Source organism: Pinus tabuliformis, chromosome 8, assembly GCF_031772625.1.
Source record: "Pinus tabuliformis cultivar Carrire ecotype Pingquan chromosome 8, CPIR1, whole genome shotgun sequence".
NCBI classification, from domain to species: domain Eukaryota; kingdom Viridiplantae; phylum Streptophyta; class Pinopsida; order Pinales; family Pinaceae; genus Pinus; species Pinus tabuliformis.
Genome location: NC_142294.1, coordinates 1,901,459,043 through 1,901,485,243, shown reverse-complemented (window position 1 = coordinate 1,901,485,243; position 26,201 = coordinate 1,901,459,043). Strand labels below are relative to the sequence as shown.

Below are 26,201 nucleotides of genomic sequence, written 5' to 3'. Positions count from 1 at the left end.
AATTTTTCCTTCCTCGTCAAGTTCTATCAATATTGTTTGAACTGGGAGCTTGTCGCCTATAACCTTCTTTAAACATGAAACATGGAAAACTGGGTGCAATCGAGAAGCTGCAGGAAGCTCCAATTTGTATGCCATAGTACCAATCTTTTGCAACACCTTGTACGGACCATAATACTTTGGTGATAATTTATTATCCTTCTTAGCTTGCTTGAGGGACATTTGCTTATATGGTTGTAGCCGTAGGAATACCCAATCACCTACATCAAAACTTCTTTCACTGCGATGTTGATCTGCCTGTTGTTTCATTCTATTATGTGCCAACACGAGGTTATCCTTTAAGAGTTGGAGGACTTGTTGTTGATGTTCAATGTGATGTTCCACTGCCTGAACCTTAGAATTTTCTCTTAAATATTATGTGATGGATGGTGGTTAATACCCATAAAGTGCCATAAATGGGGTCATTTTTGTTGCTGTATGGAAGGAAGTGTTTATACCACCATTCAGCTAGAGGCAACCATTTGACCCATTGTGTCTGTTTATCAAATACAAAGCAACGAAGATATCCTTCCAAACATTTGTTTACTATCTCAGTTTTCCCATCAGATTGAGGATGATAAGATGAGCTATGAGCTAATTGAGTACCAAGACAAGAAAATAATTCTGTCCAAAAATTTCTAGTGAAAATGGGATCTCTGTCACTTACAATAATCTTTGGGTTTCCATGTAGCTTTTGAATTGTTTCCATAAATGCAGTAGAAACTATACTGGCTTTAAATGGATGTGATAATGCACAAAAGTGTGCATACTTGGTACGTCTGTCAACTACCACCATGATGACACTCTTTCCCTCAGACTTGGGTAAACCTGTGATAAAATCCATTGAAACCTCCTCCCAACGTTGGCTTGGAATGGATAAAGGTTGTAATTGACCCGGTGTCTTAATTGTTTCAACTTTATTTTGTTGGCAAACCAAACATTCCGCCACAAACTTTTGAATATCTGATTTAAGGCCATCCCAAAAAAATTCCTTCTTAACCCTGTGGTAAGTTTTTAAATACCCTGAGTGCCCTCCTAAGGGAGAAGTGTGCAATTCCATAAGAATCTTTTGTTTTAGCTAGGAATTCTTACAGAGGTATAAGCGATCTTTGTACCATAACGAATCATTTTTCCAGCTAAATGTATCAGACATACTGGAATCTTTTTGTAACTTTCGAATAAGTTCCCACACTTCTTCATCATTCTTCTATTCCTCCCTTACTTCGTTTATCCAATCTGCCATGCCTGTCTTCAAATTTGTGTTCAAATCTATCTTCAAATTGTCCATATTAGCTTCCATGCCATTCATCTTAGCTTCCACGCCATTTATCTTTGCTTCTGTTAACTTTTGTGAGCGTGACATTTGTTGCACTTGTTCTTGTAATTTTGATATATCATGTAGCATTTCTTCCTCTTCTTCATGAGTCGTGCTAGAATAATTTCTTCTCAGCACACTTATGACCTTTAGTGTACTCGATATTGCCTCTGATGTATCTCTGTACTTTCCAATCATCTAGTTTTGAATTTGTGATCTGTAGTAGCTCTCTGTGTCCTCTTTTCATTGCCACAAGTCTGACCCAAATTGGATTCTCCAAGGAAGAGTTATGCGAAATCTCCCACAGTGACTTGATTATAGACTAGTTCAGTAGAGCGAATTTGTACGACATGCCACGAGTCACTGTTTCGACCTTTGGATTTGAAAAATGCATTCAAGAAACTATAGTCCGTCCTATTTCTATACCTTCTTACGAAATTTCAATCCGATCCCCAGAGAGAAAGTTATGACGATTTTCCCCAGGTCACCTATTTGGAATGTAATTCAGGAGTCTGCAAAAAGGCCAAATTCCTCAGATCATATCTCCGCAAATATAGTGCGACAAGCTCTGAAATTTGGACCCGAGGTTCAGAGAGATTTCTTCTCAAATGAGTTTTTTTTGCAACTTCTGAAACGTCATACAAAAAAAGTTATAGCGAAAATGACACGATGACCTGTTTGGAGCAGCGAAACCCTAGAATCCAAAGCTCTGATACCAAATGTTATGAAACCAGCTCAAGAAAAGATAGATCAACGCCTTAGAATTCAGCCTCTTCAAGGGGGAAATCTCCTTTACATTACATAAATGAACAATTCTTGGATGATTCAAATGACAAAACCTCCTTTCTATATATAGGAGTCTAAGGAGTCACAATGTAATCCAACCGACCTAACAATAATAATGTAAAGCCATAAAAATAACAATAGAGGGATTCTATGGGGCACAATAATAACAATATGGGGGAAATAGGGGCACAACAATATTAATAAGGGGTATAACTGCAATAGTAATGGGGTAATCACCAGTATTATAGGGACCCAACAGATGTTGAGTTTATATGGACTGACAAATGTCAAAAGGCTCTAGATGCTTGAAAGGTAAGCTGGTAACCGCCCCAATCTTGAGAGGTCCAAACTGGGCCCTACCTTTCCACATTCACACAGATGCCTTGAACAAAGCTATAGGAGCAACCCTAGGACAAGTTGAAGAGAAGCTACCATATGCCATATACTTTGTCATTGAAAACCTGTCCAAGGTAGAATTAAACTACACGGTAACCGTAAAAGAGCTCCTAACTGTAGTCCATTCCCTAAACAAGTTCATACACCACATCACTAGTTATCAAACATCTGTACACACTGACCATGCTACAATTAGGTATTTGATGAATAAAGCAGATGTAAACGCTCGTATCATTAGATGGTTACTTTTGTTGCAGCAATTTGATTTGACTATTGTTGATAAGCCTGGTAAGGAAAATGTTGTTGTTGATTTTCTGTCTAGACTAGATTTTCCTACAGGTGAAGAAGAAATGGTGGATGATCAAATGCTAGATGAACACTTATTTTATATTTCAGTACTCTCTCCATGGTTTGCTGATATAGCAAATTACTTGGTTTCAACACAGTTTCCGCCACACCTGTCCTCAAAAGAGAAGAGCAAGATTGTGAGGAAAAGCGCCCCATTCACTTGGATTAGGGGCAACCTGTTCAAACTTGGCCCAGATCAGATCTTGAGGCGATGTGTTAGGGAGGAGGAAGTCTTTGACATCCTCTTAACCTGTCATGATGGACCTTGTGGGGGCCACTTTGCAGCAAAGAGGACCGCTTTCAAGATTTTGTAGGCAGGTTACTATTGGCCCACTCTCCATCAAGATGTCAGGAGATCCATTAGCCAATGTGACCGATGTCAAAGGATGGGGAAACCGACTCCAAGGGATTAGATGCCCCTGCAACCTCAAGTGACTTTCAAGCCATTTGAGAAGTGGGGCATGAAATTTGTGGGTCCTATCAACCCTCCCTCAAAACAGAAGTCTTACATCATTATGTGCACGAACTACCTCACAAAGTGGCCAGAAACAAAGGCAATCAAAGCAACAACAGTGGAAAAAGTAGCTGAGTTTTTAAGGGAAAATATCTTCTACAAGTTTGGCTACCCAAGAGAGTTAGTTACAGATCAAGGGAGTCAGTTTACCTCCAATTTAGTTGAAGACCTACTCACACACCACAAGATTAAGCACAGAACTTCCATCCCTTATCACCCCCAAACAAATGGACAAGTGGAAGTTACTAACAGAGCTTTGGAAGAGATTTTGACTAAGGTAGTGAGCAGCAGCAGAAAAGATTGGGCAGACTGATTGGTTGAGGCCACCTGGGCCTATAACACTACTTGAAAAACTACCACAGGATTCACACCCTATGAGATGGTCTAGGGGAAGAAGGCTTTGTTGTCGATAAAATTTGAATATCGCACATTAAGGCTGGCAGCTCAGCTAGACCTAGACCTCAGTCATGCACAAAAACAAAGATTGCTTTAGCTAAATGGATTATATGAACAGAGAATGCAGGTCCTTCTCCACTCAGAGGTAGTCCAGCTTCAAAGAAAAATATGGCATGAACGACACCTCAGAGAGAAACAATTTCAGTCGAGAGATTTGGCATTGCTGTATCATTCAAGGTACAAAGATTTCAAGGGCAACCTAAGAACCAGATGGTTGGGACCATATACAGTAGAAAAGTGCAATGAAAATGGTTCAGTCCTCATCCGGACAATTGATGAAGAAGCCATCCCCATGCTCATCAATAGGCATCGATTGAAAATCTACAAGAAGCCCCTTTCTAAGTGTTATCACTCAGGTTGTCCCTCAGGTTGTAAAAAGGGATACAGCCGAGGTAACCACAGACCAAATTTGGACTACAGGTTCTAGCCAACCTACAATCAGAGAGGGCTCTCTCTTTCTGATTTAGATTTGTTGAAAATGATTTTAGCCTAGGTATTGGGTTTGAGGGGTTTTTGTTTTGGTTCTGGTGGGAAGATTGATGTCTTCAAGTAGAGAGGCTAGGCATAGTCTAATAAGTTTCAAAACATTGGGCATGGAGTCGAGGAGGAAGATAGGTGGTGCGTTTTCTCGGTCACAGGAGAGATATGTGGAGCAAGGTAGCTGCACATGAAACAATGTTTCAGGTTTAAAGGATGGAATGAATGCTAAGGAATGAGAGGCAATCAAGAATCTCTCTTTCAGCTTAACAGAGGGAAGTAACAGAGCTTTACCTAAGGGAAATAAAGAATCCCTAGATAATTGGCCAACATAGGGGAATTAGGGTAAATATGAGCCAGAAGGAATTCATATTCATTACCAATTCATTCAGATGAAAACATATAGAAACAGCAGAAATTGAGCATAGAGTGCTGTAAACAAATTCTAAGCTAATCATTTTTTCTGCTATTCAGATAGTGGTTAACAATAAAACAGAGGTAAGATGCACTTATTGTTCCAGGTTGCAGCACAAGAATTCCACATTTAGTCTCCAGAAATCTTTAACAACACATCACACCGTCATACTCCAACTCTTCAGCAGTCTTTGATTATAGAAAAAATCTCAGGTATACAGTGCGAGTCTCTAGTGAGAGTTATCAATCGACCAACCCTTGAAACAATACAGTGGGTCGTATATATAGAAGAAAAAAAAACTTTTCAAAACTGCTTATTTACAGTTTGACCTAAACAGGTTTGAAAGAAAGATGATTACTTTAACCTAATCCTATCAGAAATAAATGCGCGAAAATATCTCAGGCTGCGCTGAGGGCAGCCGTATCAAAACTGAGTAAATTATGTTGTCCTTGGTGGCTTGGTGCAGTGTTTTCTGAAATACATGAGCATGGGTTTCTGCTTCTTTGCTGTCTGGTGGCTTTGAATGCTTTAATTGTGATTTGAGGGCAAGGATGGGCTTACGCCTCTTGACGTGACTTTCTGGGAACTCATTAATGCTCAGGTGCTTTGAGCCCCTAAAAAAACATCTTGGCTGATACTCTTTGGCTCTTCTTCTTCCTCTGATACTCTTTGACAATAAACTGGGCTGCTGCTCTGATGTGCTGTGCGTTAAATCAACATTTAATGGTCGTTGTTCGGCCCTCGGTTTCCTTCAAAACTGTCTTCTGCTCCTTTCTGAGTGCTTCGCGAAGAAAAACGGGTCATTCAGCGCCTTTCGGGCTTGCTGGGGGCTGCGTGATGAAAAGATTCCCCATTCTGGCCTAATTTATCCAGCGACGCGCATCAAAAACTGCCTCAGAAACTGATTCCGGGCTCCAGAGTGCGATTTTCGCCCTTCGCGCCAAAATTGCTGATGATGTCAGCATGGCGGGACCTTGTACGGTGGATGATGTCAGCATGATGACGTCATCACGTACGGAGGTGACGTGGCAGTACGACAGGGGACATGGTGGTAGGACACGTGGCAGGGTGACTCGGCGGTACAGTGGCAGGAGGCCACGCAGGCGGATGATGTGTCATGGTGACTGGGCAGGAGGGTGACATCACTGGGCAGGAGGGTGACGTCACTGGGCAGGAGGGTGACGCAAGTGGGTGACGTCATTGGGCAGGAGGCGATTTCCGGTTTTGGGGCGCACCGCCTTTGGACAGAGGTGGTTTTGGGGGAGGGGGATCCGCCACAACCCAGAAGGCGATGCATGGCGGGAGTACAGCGGGAATACCGCCCATCTCTCGGACGCTAACCTTCGGGCGGCTTGGAGATGGGAAGGCCTGCCCACCGTAGATCTGTGGGGCGGGCGATCTGACGGCTGGCGGCGAAGGTGAGGCGGCGGAGGGACAAGGGGCGGGAATATACACGGAATATTCCAATTTTAATCAAGCGCGGCGGTGGGTTAAAACTTAGGGAACGACGGAGTTTAAGGGTTGTATGGGTTTAATGAGCGTGGATAAATGTTTTTATGAACAAAACTTAGGGTAAGGGAGCCAAAAGTGGGTTTTTAAAGGTTTTAGGGCTAGGGGAGAGGTTGTTAGCATGACCAAGTGTCATCTAACTCCTGCTATGACACGAATGGGCTAAAAACAGCCCCTGATGGACCATTTTTTCCCTGACTTAGAAGAAATATGGCTATAGTGCCAGGGGGGATATTTAATATTTTTGGGATTTATATACATAGTTTTAGCAGGGGAAGGGGGTACAGATTAGGGATTTAGATAATACAGTCAGCAGTTAATATGGAGATGACCAGAAAGCGCCAAGTTAAGGGTCCTTAGGCTAATTTTGGGGAAAAGAACTTGTAAAGAAATGAAATCCTTGAGCGAAGCAGACCTTCACCAAGGCAGCTGATATGGAGAATTATGGAACTAAGAGGAATCGAGCAGATCTTGACCTCTTTGGGGAAGTTAGTAAGTGACTTGGGAAATGAGAAGAAGGGGAAGTTAGTTATGTCTAGCTCGAGCTCCTCCAGATAAAAAGCTGCCTGATAACTGTGATCTGAAAAGACAAGAACACTTTGTAGCACAAAATTGATCATAAATCATCATTTTGCAACCTCACAGCTACCTACCCGGCCTACTTACCTAACATTTTTTCTTCTTTTGATTTGGGTGCACTTAGATTTGCAGACCCAGATTTACAATTTTTCTTTTGAATGTTTCCTATCTAGATCTACACTTATTTCTGCCAAGGGCCCAGATTAAGCAGTTGGGTCCCTTTGATTCTCTACCTATCTACAAATCTGCCAAGATTAAGCTGTTTGGACAAATACATTCTCTATATTCTAAAACAGGAAATTGAAACCTAGGGAGGCCAAGATTAAACTGTTTAGCCTTCCCTTAACTGAATGAACTCTTCAAAATGGAATGACTCATCAAAATTGGAATACAGCAGTGGCATTTGGACTAGCACACTTCATGGCATCTTGTGGAAATATGGAACACTGCAGCCTGCAAAGTACGACATATTTGGCATGTAAAAATGTCAATCATGAAAGATGAAACCCTGTTGCAACAGGAGGCTAACAGTGGCTCCACTTGGGGATGGCTTTTCCTTGTGAAAAGTCAAGAACAGCAGGTCAGACTGCCTTGATTTTCTATTTGTTGCTGTAGACTGGAAACATTTGTTCTGGCTGCTAAAAAATGTGAAACTTTGAAATCTGAACCATTCTCTCCTCAATTGAGTTACTGTGAACTGTACAGCATCGCCTGCTTTCTTCTGCATGCTTGATAATTACGTGCAATGCTGCTGGCACATGTCTTTGACTGCAAATAGTTCTTTTCTACCATGAATTGCTTGTAATGTGACAGTTTTCCTCTTGCTGTTTTGCTGAAATTGGTGTAGAGACAGAGCTTTTAGCACTGGAATACTTGCATTGGCTGTGTCTTCGCAAAATTTACTGTTGCTCCTTTAACAATAGGCCTGCTTATACGAAAATGAAAAATAAAGTGCTGATATATACAAATAAGATTGTACAAAAGATATATACAGGGCTGCATTGTTTCCTTTAAAAGGGATCATGGTAATGTTTCAGCATACGGCCATTGACAGGGCCTTCTTCAGCAGAACTATCCTCTACAGATTTGAGAAAATATGTGTTATTTCCCTGAACAGCAGAAATAACGAACGACCCTTTCCACAAAAAATCAAACTTGGCATGTTTGCCCTTGTCTTCTCTTCTTGAGTCCCATCTTAGAACTTTGTCACCAACATTGAAATCCTCAGCCTTAGCTCTCTTATCAAACATCTTTTTGAGCTTTTCTTGCAAAATTTGAGCTCTGTCATAAACTTGTTCTCTGGTTTGCTGAAGATGAATGGTTTGATTAACTCTTCTCTGAATGTCATTTGGTTCAGCCTGAATCTCCTGTAACAGTTTGATAGTAGGAATGCCCAGGGATGAAGGAAATCTAGCCTCCATGCCATATACTAGCTCATAAGGGCTCATTCCAATGGATCTTTTGCTCGAGAGTCTGTCTGCCCATAGGGCATTCACCAGCTTTTTGTGCCAGTTCTTCTTGTTTTCTTCTAGCACCTTCTTTATGATGTTGATGAGGCTCTTGTTAGATGATTTGGCCAAGCCATTACCTTGAGGGTAATAAGCTGTAGAGTGGCCCAAGGTAATATGAAATCTGTGGCAGAAGTTGATTATTTTTTTGGACTTAAAGGCAGCGGCATTGTCAGTGATGATTTTCTCAGGGAAGCCAAATCTGGAAAGGATATTGCACTCAAGGAATTGGATAATGATGGTGTCATTGGCTTGTCTGCAGGGAATGGCTTCAACCCACTTAGTGAAATAGTCGGTGGCTGTTAGGATCCATTTGTGCTGGCCTGAGGAAGAGGGATGGATTTCTCCAATGAAGTCAAGACCCCATTGTTGAAAAGGTTTTTCGGTTGAGATGGGTTTCAGGGGCAGGGGTAACAACTTTCTCTTGCCCTCAAAGATTTGGCATTTGTGACATGACATGGCAAACTTCTTTACATCTGCAAAAAGAAAGGGCCAATAGAAACCTGCCCTTAAAATTTTATCAGCGGTGGACTTCCAGTATAGATGTCCTCCACAGTCACCTGCATGGAATTCTTTCATGACATTGTTAGTTTCATTCATGGTTAAACAATTAAGCAATATACCTTCATGATTTCTCCAAAATAATGCACCATTTATAACACAAAACTTTAAAGCCTTCATTTTCAAAAATCTTTTCTTGGTCCTGGACAATCCTGGGGGAGCACACAGGTTTAACAATACAAAGCATATATCAGAGTACCATGGAGATTGTAAAAAGATTTCACTGATCTGTGGAGTCGCCAGCTCCGGTTCATTGTCCAGCTGGTTAATGTCTAGGGCTTGAAAGTTTGTTTCGGACATCAGTTTGGCTAAACCTTGTCCCTTTATCAGCTTGGTTGGTTTTATTTCAATGTCATATTCAAGGATGTTTGCAATCCACTTGCCTCTTTTGCCTTCTAATCCCTCTTGGGTCAATATGTCTTTTACAACAGCGTGTGGGACATAGGCAATCACGTGTGAATATAAGATGTACACTCTGAAATCCTTGATGGCCTTAACCAGTGCGTAGGCCTGCTTTTCCATGATTGGGTATTTCAAAGGGGCGTCTCTTAGAGCTCGGCTGAAAAATGCAATCGGTTTTTCAGCTCCTTGTTCATCCTTTTGTAAAAGGACAACTGCTATCGTGTGATCAAATGCAAACGAAAATATGATAAAATCTTTGTCAAACTGTGGGCTGGTGAGTACAGGGGTCTGGGTTAAGGCCGTTTTGATACTTTCAAATGCTTGCTTGGTTTCGAGAGACCATTTTATCTTGGCATCCTTTTTTAACATGTTGCTTAACAGTTTTATTAACTCAGCTAGATTTGGGATAAATCTTCTTAAGAAGTTGATTTTCCCAAGGAAAGCTTGCAGCTCTTTTATGTTTCTTGGATATGGGATTTGGAGGATGGCTTGGATTCTTTCAGGATCAATTCTAATGCCATCTTTTGATATGATGTGGCCAAGTAATTTGCCTTCTTCAAGGCCAAACAGAGACTTCTTGGGGTTCAAGGAAATGCCATATTTCCTACATGTCATAAAAATTTGCCTAAGATGCTTGAGGTGTTCTTCATCAGATTTTGAGAATGGGGTTAAGTCATCAAGGTAGACAACTAGGAAGTCATGTATTTCTTTGGCAAATGCAATATCCATTGCTCGTTGAAAGGTAGCACCAGCGTTTTTAAGTCCAAATGGCATCTTGACATACTTAAATGTTCCCCACGGTGTGGTAAAGGCAGTTTTGTCTTGGTCGTCCGGGTGAACAAGTATTTGATTGAAACCTGAAAAGCCATCTAGCAAAGAGATTCTAGATGACCCCACTACTCTTTGTAGGATGTGGTCCATTTTGGGCAAAGGATAGTGGTCCTTTAGGGAGACTTGGTTTAAATTTCTCAGATCTACACAAAGTCTGATTTCTCCTGTCTTTTTTCTTGTAGGAACAAGATTGGACACCCATTCAGAAAATTTGATGGGTGCTATTATGCCTACTTCAAACATCCTTTTCACTTCCTTCTCAATTGGGGGAAGAAGCATAGGGTTGATTCTTCTAAGTTTCTGCTTGAAGGGTTTCTGGTTGGGTTTCAATGGAATTGTGTGTTGGATCACCGAGGTGTCGTAGGATTTCAAATCCTCATAGCTCCAAGCAAATACATCTTGGAATTCTTTGAACAAATCAATATACTTGGGCTTTTGATCAGGTGGCACATTTTTGGACAATTTGATCATTTTGGGTTTCTCTTTTGTCCCTATGTTGTGTTCCTCTATATCAGTGTTTATGGGTTGCAATTTTGGCTTTCTGGGCACATCATTGGCGTCAAACATGTCTTCTAATGGGGTTAAGCCAGCAGGCAGAAAGTTATCCTTTAAGTCAATGATCTCTGCCTCTGTTTTGACTGTCTCTTCCAAGCGCATTTGTTTCAGCTGTTCAATGTTTTCGTTGTCAAAAATAGTTGGGTTCAGGATCTGTTTGGCTGTTGCAGCTGTTACATCTTGCTGATTTTCAGTTGTTTGGTGTTGGGAGTCGTTCATAGCATCCATGTCGATGTTAATATTTGAAAACTCATGCTCAAGGGTAAGAAAATTATTAATCTGGGCATCATTTTCGAATACTTGCCAATCTTTAACGTTATTTGGGACAGCGGGCCTATGTTTTATTTCAGCTGTGAAGTGATGGTTTGGGTCAAAAGGAAGCTTGCATGTACTAGCAAAGGTGGCTAGGCTGTGTGCATGAATGTTATGCTCTCTTGAAATCTTGGCCAGCTTGAATTCAGTGAATGCATTGAGTATATTAGTGGCAGCCGTCCTATAGGCTCTCATTCTATTGTCATTGGTAACAAAGTTACCTTTCATTTGTTGTATGATTAAATCAGAGTCACCTAAAATAGACACCTTTGCAGCTCCTAGAGCTTTGAGGAGTTTAAGGCCTAACAACAGAGCCTCATACTCTGCCATGTTATTTGTGCATTTGAAATTCAGTCTATAGGCATGGCCTTGTGCATGATTATTATGCGTATTGTGAATCCAGACACCTGCCCCTGCTCCTAACTTGTTGACAGAGCCATCAAACTCTAAATACCATGTGATTTCTAGCTTGTGGTTAGTGCTAAGAGTTTCAGCTGTTTTAGGGTTGGGCAGATTTGCAATTTCTGTTTGGGGATGTTCTTCTAACATGCTGGTTGCGTTAACTGTTGTGACAGTTTCATGGGTATGTGCAACCGACTCTTCGTTGATGTGTGCTTGTTGCTCTAGAGCGAAGGGCTCATTATCAATTGGAGAATTTGTATCATCATTAAACAAAATAAAGGAATCCATATCAGAGTGGATTGAGTAAATGGGAAAATTTTCAGGCTTGCTCTCACTACTCACCACATATTTCATGATCGTTTCTCTATACAGTCTCTTTGGTTGCCCAAAGACTGAAATGGTGGCATAGGAAAGGTCTAATTGAAGGGATCCTTGGAGCTTTGCTCCCCATGACCTTGACAGGAGCATACCATATTTTGGTGGAATGTCAGCAACCACTACATCCATGAGGATGGTCTTATTTGGATATTGAACTAAGGAGACACACAAGTCTTTGATGAGGCCTAGACATTTCACTTGACTTGAGTCAAATGAGTATAAATCTTTGTAAGGTCTTGTAACATCAAGATTCAGTTTTTCCATAACTGCTTTGGGCATAAGATTGTGCGATGCCCCAGAATCGAACATAGCGTTGTGTAAGACTTTGTCATGTATGTGCAAGCTGATATAAAAGGGAGGGACAGGTCCATGTGTTGATTTCCCATTAACCTCTGGGCCAAACAACAGTTCTGGGGTGTCATCTAAAACATTTACATCATCCTTAACCTCTGGCATTTGAAGTGATCTTTGAATTTGTTGCCTATATACATCGTGTTTGGCAAGTTCTGAGAGGGGAATGGATATCTTCAACTTAGCTATTTCTGCCTCTAAATTAAATGGCTTTTCCAATGGAGTTTTGGTGTTGATAATGGCAGTTTTTTCTGTTTCATTTGAATTATGTGCAATTTGCTCTTGTTTATCAGCGTTATGAGGACTGATTGCTTGCGGTTTTTCAATTTCAGGAAAGTTTTTTGGAACACTGTTCGAGCTTTCTTTCGAGGAAGAAGGTGGCAAAGGCTGATCTTTGGAAGGCTGCAGGTCTGTTATGTCTTCTACAGTCACTTGATGTGGGTTTGGGAGAGGTATATCAGCTGGTTCTGTCATGACAGCCTTGCCTTTAATCTTGTTGGGCTGTTTGCCATCCTTTGTTTTGCTAGGTTCGGAAATATCAATGGTCCTAGTTCTCAGCTTATATTGTTTGTGTACTTCATACACAGCAGTATCGTAACCTTGTTTAAAATCAAAAGACTCGCCAGACTTAGTCTGAAACTGATTACAGTCACGTTCATTTTGGTCTTCTTGGCTCAGAAATGTTTTATGCTCACCCTTTAGATCCATCAGGTTCATGTGAGTGTCCTCTATGGGTTCACTAGAAGTAGATCCTTCAACATAGTTATCTTGAAAAGGGGGTCTTATATCATGGTCTTGGTTAGACCTACCAGCATTTGTGTTCTGCGTTTTCCTAAAATTTGGGTTCCTTATGGTATTAGACTGTTGTCCTTCCCATGATGCTTTTCTCTCAACATTTTCTACTCTCTCTCCCAGCCTTTGTAGGCCACTAATAATAGCATCAAGCTTTTGATCAAAGGCTGAGGGTTCTTCCTTAAAGGTGGTTCTTCTTTCCATTCTAGCTCTGTTTCTCTTGGCAATTAAGTTGGCTTCTACGCTGACAGCAACGTTTTGCATGTCTGCAAGGGTCTGAGGAGCTCTTTCTTTTAGCTGGTATGCCATATCCGGGTCGAATCCATCAGGAAATTTATACAAGGCCAGATCAGGGGGAGGCCTTAGGTTCTGTGGTATTGCGTTATATACATTATTGAATCTTGCACAGTACTCCAAAACAGTCTCTTGAGGACCTCTTTTAATTGTATCATATTCGGCTAGTATGTGCAAGGGGTCTTTCTTTTTCTCCCATCTGTTGGTAAAGGATTGGTAAAGCTCATCTGGGGTGGTTATGGAATTTGCAGCAAGTGATCTGAACCAAGTTCGTACATCACCAGTTAAACTTTGAACAAAAATTCTCATTCTCACCCTATCATCGTCTATCTCGTAGTTTTCAAAATAGTCTTGCATCTTTTTAGTGTGCTGGAGGGCAGTAAAAGGACCAGTACTATCAAAATATGTGATTTTAGATTGGTACTCTTGAGGTAAAGCCCCAGGATTAGCAGGCAGTTGCAGGGGTGCATATCTATTGGCCATATTGGCAGGGATAAGTGGAACAACGGGGATAAATGGAACAACTGGGACGACAGGGATAACTGGGATAACAGGAACAGCAGTAGCTGTGGTATTTGCAACGAATGGAGGTGTGGAAGGAGTGCTTTGAGATGTGGATGATGAACACGGGGAAACAGGGGTAGACCGGAATAAAACCTTGACAGGAGTTGGAACAGAGCTAGGGTAAGCTGTTTCAGGACTCAAATCAGCAAAATTTTCCTGTCTTTCTTGCTTCCTAAGGATTTTTGGGATTAAGTTCGGGTTCTCAAAAACAGCTGGAGGGTCTGGATCTGGATTTGACCTTGTGTATCGTGGATTTTTCTTAGGAGCCAGCTTCCGAATTTGTTTTTTGGTATTTTTCTGGGAATATTTTTGTACTTAGCAAGGAACTGATCAGATTTTTGGAATAACTGTGTATAGCTTAAAACTAGCATGAAGATTGACTGAAGCAGCTTTTATCTACTCCTGTAAATGTAAAACAAGAACAGTTTCAAAGGCTTCCTGGCTGACATTCAGGCTTCATCTGTAGTTTTAAGGGATATACAGCAATTAGAAAATCGATTTTTCCTGTGGATTTTTACAACCTTCTTCGTGAAATTAACCGAGGAAAGTTCCCCAGTGGAGTCGCCATTATGTTATCACTCAGGTTGTAAAAAGGGATACGGCCGAGGTAACCACAGACCAACTTTGGACTACAGGTTCTAGCCAACCTGCAATCAGAGAGGGCTCTCTCTTTCTGATTTAGATTTGTTGAAAATGATTTTAGGCTAGGTATTGGGTTTGAGGGGTTTTTGTTTTGGTTTTGGTGGGAAGATTGATGTCTTCAAGTAGAGAGGCTAAGCATAGTCTGATAAGTTTCAAACCATTGGGCATGGAGTCGAGGAGGAAGATTGGTGGTGCGTTTTCTCGGTCACAGGAGAGATATGTGGAGCAAGGTAGCTGCACATGAAACAATGTTTCAGGTTTAAAGGATGGAATGAATGCTAAGGAATGAGAGGCAATCAAGAATCTCTCTTTCAGCTTAACAGAGGGAAGTAATAGAGCTTTACCTAGGGGCAATAAAGAATCCCTAGATAATTGACCAACATAGGGGAATTAGGGTAAATATGAGCCAGAAGGAATTCATATTCATTACCAATTCATTCAGATGAAAACATATAGAAACAACAGAAATTGAGTATAGAGTGCTGTAAACAAATTCTAAGCTAATCTTTCTTTTTGCTATTCAAATAGTGGTTAACAATAAAACAGAGGTAAGATGCACTTATTGTTCCAGGTTGCAGCACAAGAATTCCACATTTAGTCTCCAGAAATCTTTAACAACACATCACACCGTCATACTCAAACTCTTCAGCAGTCTTTGATTATAGAAAAAATCTCAGGTATACAGTGCGAGTCTCTAGTGAGAGTTATCAATCGACCAACCCTTGAAGCAATACAGTGGGTCGTATATATAGAAGAAAAAAAACTCTTCAAAACTGCTTATTTACAGTTTGACCTAAACAGGTCTGAAAGAAAGATGATTACTTTAACCTAATCCTATTAGAAATAAATGCGTGAAAATATCTCAGGCTGCGTTGAGGGCAGCTGTATCAAAACTGAGTAAATTATGTTGTCCTCAGTGGCTTGGTGCAATGTTTTCTGAAATAAATGAGCATGGGTTTCTGCTTCTTTGCTGTCCGGTGGCTTTGAATGCTTTAATTGTGATTTGAGGGCAAGGATGGGCTTACGCCTCTTGACGTGACTTTCTGGGAACTCATTAATGCTCAGGTGCTTTGAGCCCCTAAAAAAAATCTTGGCTGATACTCTTTGGCTCTTCTTCTTCCTCTGATACTCTTTGACAATAAACTAGGCTGCTGCTCTGATGTGCTGTGCGTTAAATCAACATTTAATGGCCGCTGTTCGGCCCTCGGTTTCCTTCAAAACTGTCTTCTGCTCCTTTCTGAGTGCTTCGCGAAGAAAAACGGGTCATTCGGCGCCTTTCGGGCTTGCTGGGGGCTGCGTGATGAAAAGATTCCCCATTCTGGCCTAATTTATCCAGCTAGGCGCAAATCGCGCATCAAAAACTGCCTCAGAAACTGATTCCGGGGCTCCAGAGTGTGATTTTCGCCCTTCGCGCCAAAATTGCTGATGACGTCAGCATGGCGGGACCTTGTACGGCGGATGACGTGGCAGGATGACGTCAGCATGATGATGTCATCACGTACGGAGGTGACGTGGCAGTACGGCAGGGGACACGGTGGCAGGACACGTGGCAGGGTGACTTGGCGGTACAGTGGCAGGAGGCCACGCAGGCGGATGACGTGTCATGGTGATTGGGTAGGGGGGTGATGTCATTAGGCAGGAGGGTGACGCAAGCGGGTGACATCACTGGGTAGGAGGGTGACGCAAGCGGGTGATGTCACTGGGCAGGAGGGTGACGCAAGCGGGTGACGTCATTGGGCAGGAGGCAGTTTCCGGTTTTGGGGCGCACCGCCTTTGGACAGAGGTGGTTTTGGGGGAGGGGGCTCCACCACAGCCCAGAAGGCGACGCGTGGTGGGAGTACGGCGGGAATACTGCCCATCTCCCGGACGCTAACCTTCGGGCGGCTTGGAGATGGGAAGGCCCGCCCACTGTAGATCTGTGGGGCGGGCGATCTGACAGCTGGCGGCGAAGGTGAGGCGGCGGAGGGATAAGGGGTGGGAATATACACGGAATATTCTGATTTTAATAATGCGCGGCGGTGGGTTAAAACTTAGGGAACGACGGAGTTTGAGGGTTGTATGGGTTTAATGAGCGCGGATAAATGTTTTTATGAACAAAACTTAGGGTAAGGGAGCCAAAAGTGGGTTTTTAAGGGTTTTAGGGCTAGGGGAGAGGTTGTTAGCATGACCAGGTGTCATCTAACTCCTACTATGACACGGATGGGCTAAAAACAGCCCCTGATGGACCATTTTTTCCCTGACTTAGAAGAAATATGGCTATAGTGCCAGGGGGGGATATTTAATATTTTTGGGATTTATATACATAGTTTTAGCAGGGGAAGGGGATACAGATTAGGGATTTAGATAATACAATCAATAGTTAATATGGAGATGACCAGAAAGCGCTAAGTTAAGGGTCCTTAGGCTAATTTTGGGGAAAAGAACTTGTAAAGAAATGAAATCCTTGAGCGAAGCAGACCTTCACCAAGGCAGCTGATATGGAGAATGATGGAACTAAGAGGAATCAAGCAGATCTTGACCTCTTTGGGGAAGTTAGTAAGTGACTTGGGAAATGAGAAGAAGGGGAAGTTAGTTATGTCTAGCTCGAGCTCCTCCAGATAAAAACCTGCCTGATAACTGTGATCTGAAAAGACAAGAACACTTTGTAGCACAAAATTGATCATAAATCATCATTCTACAACCTCACAGCTACCTACCCGGCCTACTTACCTAACATTTTTTCTTCTTTTGATTTGGGTGCACTTAGATTTGCAGACCCAGATTTACAATTTTTTATTTTGAATGTTTCCTATCTAGATCTACACTTATTTCTGCCAAGGGCCCAGATTAAGCAGTTGGGTCGCTTCGATTCTCTACCTATCTACAAATCTGCCAAAATTAAGCTGTTTGGACAGATACATTCTCTATATTCTAAAACAGGAAATTGAAACCTAGGGAGGCCAAGATTAAACTGTTTAGCCTTCCCTTAACTGAATGAACTCTTCAAAATGGAATGACTCATCAAAATTGGAATACAGCAGTGGCATTTGGACTAGCACACTTCATGGCATCTTGTGGAAATATGGAACACTGTAGCCTGCAACGTACGACATATTTGGCATGTAAAAATGTTAATCATGAAAGATGAAACCCTGTTGCAATAGGAGGCTAACACTAAGCAGGAGTTCATTGAAACTCTGGGTAAATTAGTGCTGGTAGTGGAGCAGGTCCTTGTTTCCACTCCACCCACACCTTGAGCAAAAAAAAAGAAGAAGAAGAAAAAAACAGAGAAAAAGGAAAATGGAATAAAATATCCCTGGGTGAAAACCTCTTGGAGGCGCCCAGGGCAAGCAGTGAGGGTGAAATCCTCTTGGAGGCGCCCGAGCTGTCTCAAAAAAAAAGAAAAAAAAAGAAAAAAAAAGAAAAAACCTAACTTCTGTTGAATAAATTGCAGGTTGCAAGAAGGTCATTGTAGGAGGGTTGCACAAGAGGAAAATACATGACAGGCTACATGCACCCTTCACAGTCCATAACCCCATCACTGCTATCCTTTCCCAAGTTTTGGTATCGTTTGTTCTGGAATTTCGCATCCTAAAGGAAACTCTGTGTTTTCTATAGGAGGATCCTATAGAAATTACGAGAAGGCAAAAATCCGTTTTAAAACAGAACACGAGGGTTGGAAATTCGTCTGGTAGCCCTGTGAACCTCTTTACCACCATCCATCTTCCCATTTCACCATTCCATCCCTATACACCTACATGTCTACTCATTTTTGTCCCTGCACAGCCACATACAAATATTCTGTTTTTGTCATCCTGCAACCATACAACAAAAAGAAAAAATGACAAATCAAGGTAGCATCAATTTCGCTCATCCCTACCTGATACCCTCTAGCTGTGATTTCTTCTCAGTCGAGACCTTCTTCAGCAGTTTTAGCCCTGCTCACATATTAGCTTGAATTTCAAGAGGAGAAGCAGCTACAGGAAATCCTACAGGATCCCTGTAGTAGCTGATCCCTTTGAAAAAAATACTCTAGATACAGGGTCAGTGTAGCAGGACATATGAAGAGCAATGTTTGAACGGGAGATCATCAAAAAAACCCAAGGTCGAGCATGCAGAGCACAAGAAACAACAACAATGAGGAAATGAAGTGCCAAAATCCAAAATATGCATAACACACCAACGACTGAGTAGGTAAGTGCCTAAACCTATTCCTCGATTGCATGAATAATATTTCAAAACTGCATGAACTATAGGAATGGTCAATTACGTGGAATCGGTGGCTAGCTAACTGGCCACCCTTGTTTAGTTCACACCCCTCTGAAGAATTCAGTTGAGCCACATCCAAATTCAAATTGTTGATTAGATATGCAGTCAGCACATGCGGCATGTCAACTTGGGAAGAAGGCATTTGAAACTGGTAATGGTGGTGGCGAATAACGGGAGTAAGGGAGGTGATGGCGGTCAGGCGGCATGAGGAACCATAATAGCACTGGCGTCGGACTAACGGTCAAGATGGGGATAATGTACCCATCCGGCCACCTCATCTCCTCACCACGGGTTATGCCAATAGTTAAGTACAATGCACTCCAAGCCTCCACCACCCTTTTGGTTCATTTGCATGTTACGAAGCTCTCGACTACAGTGTTCGTCTACCACCTTTAGAGTAGCAAACTAGTCATCCTTTGCCAGTTTTCTGTCAGTTGTTTGAAACCCTCTTGCCTATTGGGCTCTATAGGAGCCCTGCTACATTCTACAAGAGTCGGAGAATTTCTACAGGAAACCTTCTACAAGAAAGGTAGAGAACAACCACCAGAAGGAAAACCTGAGATTTTTACTAGAATTCGAGCTTAAAACAAGGTAGGCTCGGGAAACCTCCCTGCATAGGACTTATTTGTATAAGGTGGTGGATTAAAAACACAAAATTGGATTGAAAGAAAGGAGAATGAAGTTTAAAAATCTGCCTGCATATTTTCCCTGAGTTCTACACAGTTCTTTGTTTTCTTCTATGCCCTCGAAGTCTATCTTTTTTTTTTCATATTCTGCTGTAAAGAAAACACTTGCAATCGTAGAAACCAGACTGTGTGGGAAAAAAAATTGAAATTGCATATCTGTCTATTCTCTGGGAAAAAAACCCTGTGTTATTTATCCTCTGTTTTGTCAAAAAAATATATTTTCTCTCCACAAGCAGAAAATCAAATTTGGGGTAAGAGCAGTTTGAAACAAGGGAAATATTGCAATTTGGTGTTGTGGGAAGGAGCACACTGAAATTACTCCTATAGTTCAGAAAAAAAAAACAAAACCCAGCTGTCCCTCTGTCTCTGATTTTTGAAATTGTTGTTTTGATCCTCACTTAAGCACGCCAGAAACCACTCAGCACCATGCCAGGAGGGTTTATGAGGAAGGAGCCTTTGAACTCCAACCAACTACATGAGAACCCTGAGGTGGTGGCCCTCTTCACCAGGGAAAATTGGATGATTTTCTTCGAAAGAATACATGGATATGATGATGAGGTAATTGAAGAATTTCAGATGGCCTTAAGACCCCATTCGAAAACACATGCCACAATTAGTTTTAGGGGTCTGTCCCTAGAACTCACTGCTGATTTTATCAGTCGAATCATAGGCCTTCCGCCTGGGCTCCCTTGGAGCAAGGAGGAAAAAGCATTAGGACAGGTGGCCAAGAAGACATTTTTCCAACCTGGGGAGGATCCTGTAGAGGATAAAAATGGGGTTAGAAGGACAAGCTTACCTCCTCCATGGAATGAAGTCAGCTACCAAAGAATGAAATATATCACTTGTGAAGGAAAGTTCAGCATAATTTATGGTTATCACTTCAGGTTACTACATGAATTGAGGTATGGGATGGACTTACCTCCAGTTAAAAAGCTGAGTCTCCCATATTTCCTCCTCCAGTCTTTAATAGAATGTAGTACCAAGCTAAATGCAGGAGTCCCAGACCAGCTGGCCCACCATGGGCTCATCAAACTGTTGGTAGAAGATGCCTTACATACATATACCATTCCCATAGCTTGGGACATTTTCAGAAATATGTCCAAAGATGATGACATCAAAACTTGGAATGAGGATATCAGGCCATTTGGCAGTTAGGAGGAGGAAGAGGAAGAGGAAATTGAGGAAGAAGTGCATGAGGAGACACCATATATTCAGAAAGAGGAAGAGTAGGAAATAGATGAGGAACAGGAAGCAGAAGAGAAACTTGAAAAACCCACAGCATAAAAGAAGACCACTCCAAAGATAGAGAAGAGGAAAAGAACAGAAAGTGAGAAGAAAAAACCTAAGAAAGTCCAAAAGAGGACTGCCACAAGCAAGGTAGGAAACCAGCAAGAAAAAGAGAAGACATTTCCAGAAATAGCAGAAACACAAGCAGAAATAGCAGGCACGGAAAAGACAGCAGAAGATTAAGGGGAGCAGCGGTAGGAAGAAACATCCCCTAAAATCAGGGAAAAAGAAGCAGCAACTGTGTTGGCTGCATTGAGCATTCCAGTAAAACAAAAAGGAAAAAGGAAAAAAGAAGCAGCCATGTATTTCAAGGCTAGAAGGAGCACTAGGATAAAAGTGGGCAAGCCCCAGCCACCATCAAAAGAACCTATAACAATTGAGGATGCCCCTACTGAGAAATATGAGGAATCCCCCTCCATGATATATATCACTTATGAGAGAGGAAGTCCCAAAACTTCCACCTGGAAGGAAAGAATCAGACTGATGGACACCAACACAGTTCTACAGGAAGCTAAGACCTCTCTACAGGAAATGCTGTCCAAGCTAAAGGAGACTGAAAAATTGGAAGAGGAGGCAGCGAAACAGTCACAAGAAGAAGACAAGACCGAGGAGATACCTGAACCAAGCCCTCAGCCTAATTTGGGCTCATATTACAACTTGCTAGATGGTGGGAAGATCATCCCACAAAAATTTGCTATAGCCATTTTCTTTGAATTAGAACAAGAAAGAATTAGAACACACACTTGGATAAAAATTGCTAAATCCAAGGGAGTTGCAGATATAGGACACATGGAAGAACAACTGAAACAATTAAGGAGTTGGCAATGGTGAGACACACTGAAAGCATTAAAAGAGCCCAGCTTCAGGAGGAAAATGCACCGCTGAAAAAGTAGGTACAACAACAGGAAACTCAAAGGGCAGACATAACACAGATTTCTAAAGAGTAGCAACTACAGGAAGGTCCCCTAGCAGGACAGGAAACAACAGAGGAACAACAGCCAAGGGAAGAGACACAACCTGATGTTGAAATGATGATAAAGCAGTAGCAAGAGAGGGAGCCTCAGGCAGCAGCTAAAATACTGATGCTGAAATAGTAGTTGCAGGAGAGAGAAGCCCAGATGGCTTGCATGGCCAGCTAGGTAATGGAAGCCTTGCAATGTAGACAACCAGCCAGATCTTATGCATTGTATCTTAAAGACCAATGGCTCCAGTTCCAAATCAAAACATTGGCCCAAAGGGGCACAATCCCTTTCCAAAATTATGGTTAGTTTATGCATCTGTGTGCTACTAGTTCGGCTGAGGACAAGGCCAAATTAGTAGAGTTTTACTTACATAATATGGCACTCCCTGATATGAACTTTTGGGACCCCAATGCTGCATTAGGAGATGTACAGCTCATGGCTATGGCTTCTTGGATGAGCCATGAGGAAAAAAGGGCAGTGGAAGTTCAACAGATCATGACCAAAGAATTGAATGAGCCCCTGCTAATCAGGGTAGAACCAGAAGACCCCTTAGCTCTCATATATGCTCATCAACACCTTGCCAACAACCCTCAAGTTCTCCCAGATTATGTCGAAAGACAAGTGCAAGCTATCGCCCATTTTGAAGTTATGGAAAGATTATTCGGTGATGATTGCCTTTATGCTTATATGAGTAGATGGAATACACTATCCTATAGATTGAAGATCAAGGAGTATCACTCCCCATCCAGGATTAAGGGAGGCTTTGGCAAGAGTGCCCCTTTACAAACAATCAATGCAAAACCTGAAAGCCAACTGGATTGGCCTCAAGTTGAGTCCTCCACTACTCTTAGGACTACTGGAAGGGGTTAAGGAAGAAGAAGAACACAGGCAATGGGAGGAGGTGGAAAAAAAGGCAGGTTTTCATGATAGGGAAGAAGACATCACCTCAGAAACATGGGATCTCAGGGAAGTTGTTAAAGCCATCAAGGATGAATAACTGGATTAGTTGCTCAGAGGATGGGTAACCCATTCAACAGGGAAGTGATGATGAGCACCAGAAATGGGTAACTATATGGGCTCATTTTTCCTATTGTTTCCATTTAATCCACCATTTTCCATATTTTTGTGCATGTTTTTGAGTATATTTATGTTAATTGAGTGAATGGGGATGGTCACTTTACCACAAAGTATAATGAGTGTTTATTGTAGATTTTTGGACATTTTTGGACCAAGACCAAGCATTTATGAGCAGATTGATAGCAAACACTTGAAGAAACCAAGCTGAGGACTTATAGGAAGGGTGTCTCTTGCATTGATGACCCCTTCCTCGAGTTCTCCACCAGCAGGTCGGAGTTCAAAGGCCACCAAATCGATGATCACAAGGGCAGCCGAGTAGGTCTAGTGAAGTTGCTGTTATCTGCAAGTTTTGGCAGTCGAGTTCCTAAAGTTTAGGAGGACTATTGGGAGTCCTCAACTTATATGAATAAGAAGGTCTCAGGCCTCAGGAGGTTATCTATTGAACAGTATATTTTCGCACTTTAGTGCAACTCTGCATTCAGCTCATTTTCGAGCTCTTTCTGTAGACAATTTTGTGATGTGACTATTATTTTTTGATCAATGAAGATGAATTCAACCTTGAACCAGACTCATCATTCTAAGGGGGCTGTAGCTTGGGTTGGGCCCAACCCAAGTACCCAATACCTCCTTCTTGTATTTATATGTTCTTTTCTTGCATTCATGAAATAATTTTTGTTGTTTAGGTTAAATCTTGCTTCGTTACTTAGGTTGTTTTTGATGATTAGAATAGTTGTTTTAGTTTCAAGATTAATTAGATAGTTTTCTGCAGTAATAGAAGAAGATTCACAAAAATGCCACCAAGTAGGCCTTGATATCCTTTCTCCCTCTATGGGACCATGAATTGAGACGAAGGCACTGTTGCTGCCACCAAAACATTGTTTTTGCTTTCCAATGCAATTGCTAGTGTGTGATTTCGAGTTGGAGAAGTTTATATCAGTTGCATTTACATGCTTAGATTTTTCCTTGATCAATTTTCATATCTTTCTTGCATCATTTCCTGTCCATAAAGTTTTGTTCAACACTTTTCTGGTTTTTAGGGCAGAATTAGGTTAAAATAGGTAAAACTTTGTTTTTTTAATTCTCCTTGAATCAGTTTTTAGAAGCAGGTGTGCAGCTCACTTGAATACCATCCCAGCTTATCATCCTTTCATCACCCAACCTGCTCCAGTCCATTTCTCAAGGTTTTCTCCACTCATTCGCCACACTTTCCCAAACAGCCCTAATTTCTACGTTTTTGTGCAAAATCACTTTCTTATCCTTTGAACATATCCAACCATCTCCTTCATGTTTGATCTTCATTGACAGAGTCCTAGACCCTATAACACCCTCATCCAACCTTCATTTCCTTCTTCCCACCATTTTTCCACCTCCAAATCTTCAAAAATCACTTTCGGCCTCTTCCTGTAGAACTTCCTGTAGATCCCCTGCAGACTTCGTGTAGAAGTTCATGCGAGCGATTTTTCGAAGTCTAATCATAATGGAATTCTCCAGAAGGGTGCTAGGGACTCCTTAGGTCCTCTCCACACCTTCCTCATCATCTGCAACAACCAACTCCATCTCCCTTCGCCATCAAACCTCTGCACAGTCACAAATAGTTAAAACACAAACATAATAATTCTGCATAAAATTGCTCAAAAGTACAAAAAGATGGTTCTTCCACATTTTCCTTCAGAAGTAGCTTGAGTACATGTATTTTACCTTGACAGTAGTCCATGGCATCCATTTCAATAGTTTCAACTCTTTTTTTGGCAAAAGTAGGGTTAGTGGGTAAAACTAGGGTTTGCTAGGGTTTGCATTTCCTTTTAGTTTTCATCTTCTTTCTGCAAGTAGAATAGCCTCCTTTGAGTTAGCTTTCTTCCATCATAGCTAAAAGCTTCTTCTGAGAACTCATAGAAGTTGGCTTAAGCTCCTAGCGAACTTGTGCCAGCTGATCAAGTGACAGCCTGCAGTAAGAGCTAGTACTTGTGCATATAGCACCATCGCTTCCAAGTTTGTTACGAACTACTGGGTTGATAAAAGTAAAGAAGGGAGCCCTAGGAGTTGCAGCATTATTGCTGCAATACTGGAGCTCACCACCAGTTGTTAGTAAATTATATATTATAGAGAAGTGGAACACATAAAATATTGCAGAAACACAAACACAAAAAATGCATAAAACAAGAGAGACACCGATATACGTGGTTCACCCAATTTGGGCTACGTCCACGAAGAAACATCTAATCCTTCCTTTTATATTATCCAACAAAATGAAGAGATACAACCTACAAGAGATCTGCTATAATTCCTTCTTCTCTCTCACGTAATCACCTCTCTCTTTGTCGCTCAGAAGACACATATATATAGACGCAATAAAATTCCCTCTTATATAGTTAGGGGTTTCCTTCTAGGGAAAAAACCCTAAATAAAACATAACTTCTACCGTCAGATATCTTCCTAATGAACGACACAGATGGAGTACAAAATTATAATATTTTACAAGGCAATTTTACATGTATTTTTAGCTTCGGGGGTGCTGCCTCTGAACCCCCGCCAGGGGGGCTCTAAAAAATTGTCGCCACCCCCCTGGACCCCCATGGTGACGAACAAATAGGCAGTGTTACCACCCCATTACGAATTGGGGTCTAATGTGGTGATACCTCTGAATAAAGAAGATAATCAGGCTCCACACCTAATAGAGCAAAATATCAAAGAAGAACAAGAGCTGCGTAGAAGAGAGAAGGAAATGAAGTAAGAATAGGAACAAGAATAGGAGGAAGTGCAAGGCACATAGACATTGTAAATTTTACTGATACAGGTTGAAGACTCAGAACTAGCAGCAGATGAAGAACAGGGTGAGCATCTACATGAACAAGAACTTGCTGAATGTGATGAACAAATAGTATAATAGATGGACATGGAGATGGAACAACGGAAACAAGATCAGGACACTGACCTTAAGCCAAAAGCAACCGAGGTCACTCCACAGGCTTCACTAGTTCTAGGAGCAGAGGAAGTCCCAAGTGTGCAAGGGGATATTATTCTCCTTGAAGATAATTCAGGAATAGAAGTGTACAACATAACCTTCGATGAGTCACAACATAGAGTTGTATAAGCATGTAGAGCGCATACCCCAGATGAGCATGCATGATCTGTGCACTTTGAAGAACGGGTGATTGTGTTAGATATATGAAGGCATCTAGCTTCCTTGGTCGATGCTACAAAGGCTTATGCCAAAGACACGAGATCGAGTGTGAAGTTCTTTATAGCAGAAAATGAGTATGTGGCTAAGGAGTCGCAAGTAGTCAGGCATGAAGAGGAATAATCAGCAGGATCCGTGAGAGAAGAGATGAAGAAAATGATACTTGTTGAAGTATTGGCTCTTGAGATAGTTATGCGGACACTGAAATAAGATCAGGACACCAACCTCATGCCAAAATCAACCGAGGTCACTCCACAGGCTTCACCAGTTCCAGCAACAGAGCAAGTCCCAAGTGAGTAAGGGGATATTGTTATGCTTGAAGATAATTCAAGAACAGATG

General features: G+C 41.7%; 1 pseudogene; it reads left to right on the top strand.

The window, feature by feature from the left end:
- The window catches only part of LOC149244016 (peroxisomal adenine nucleotide carrier 1-like), a 71,742-nt pseudogene extending 46,175 nt beyond the window's left edge, over positions 1-25,567 (top strand).
- The last annotated feature ends 634 nt before the right edge of the window (positions 25,568-26,201 follow it).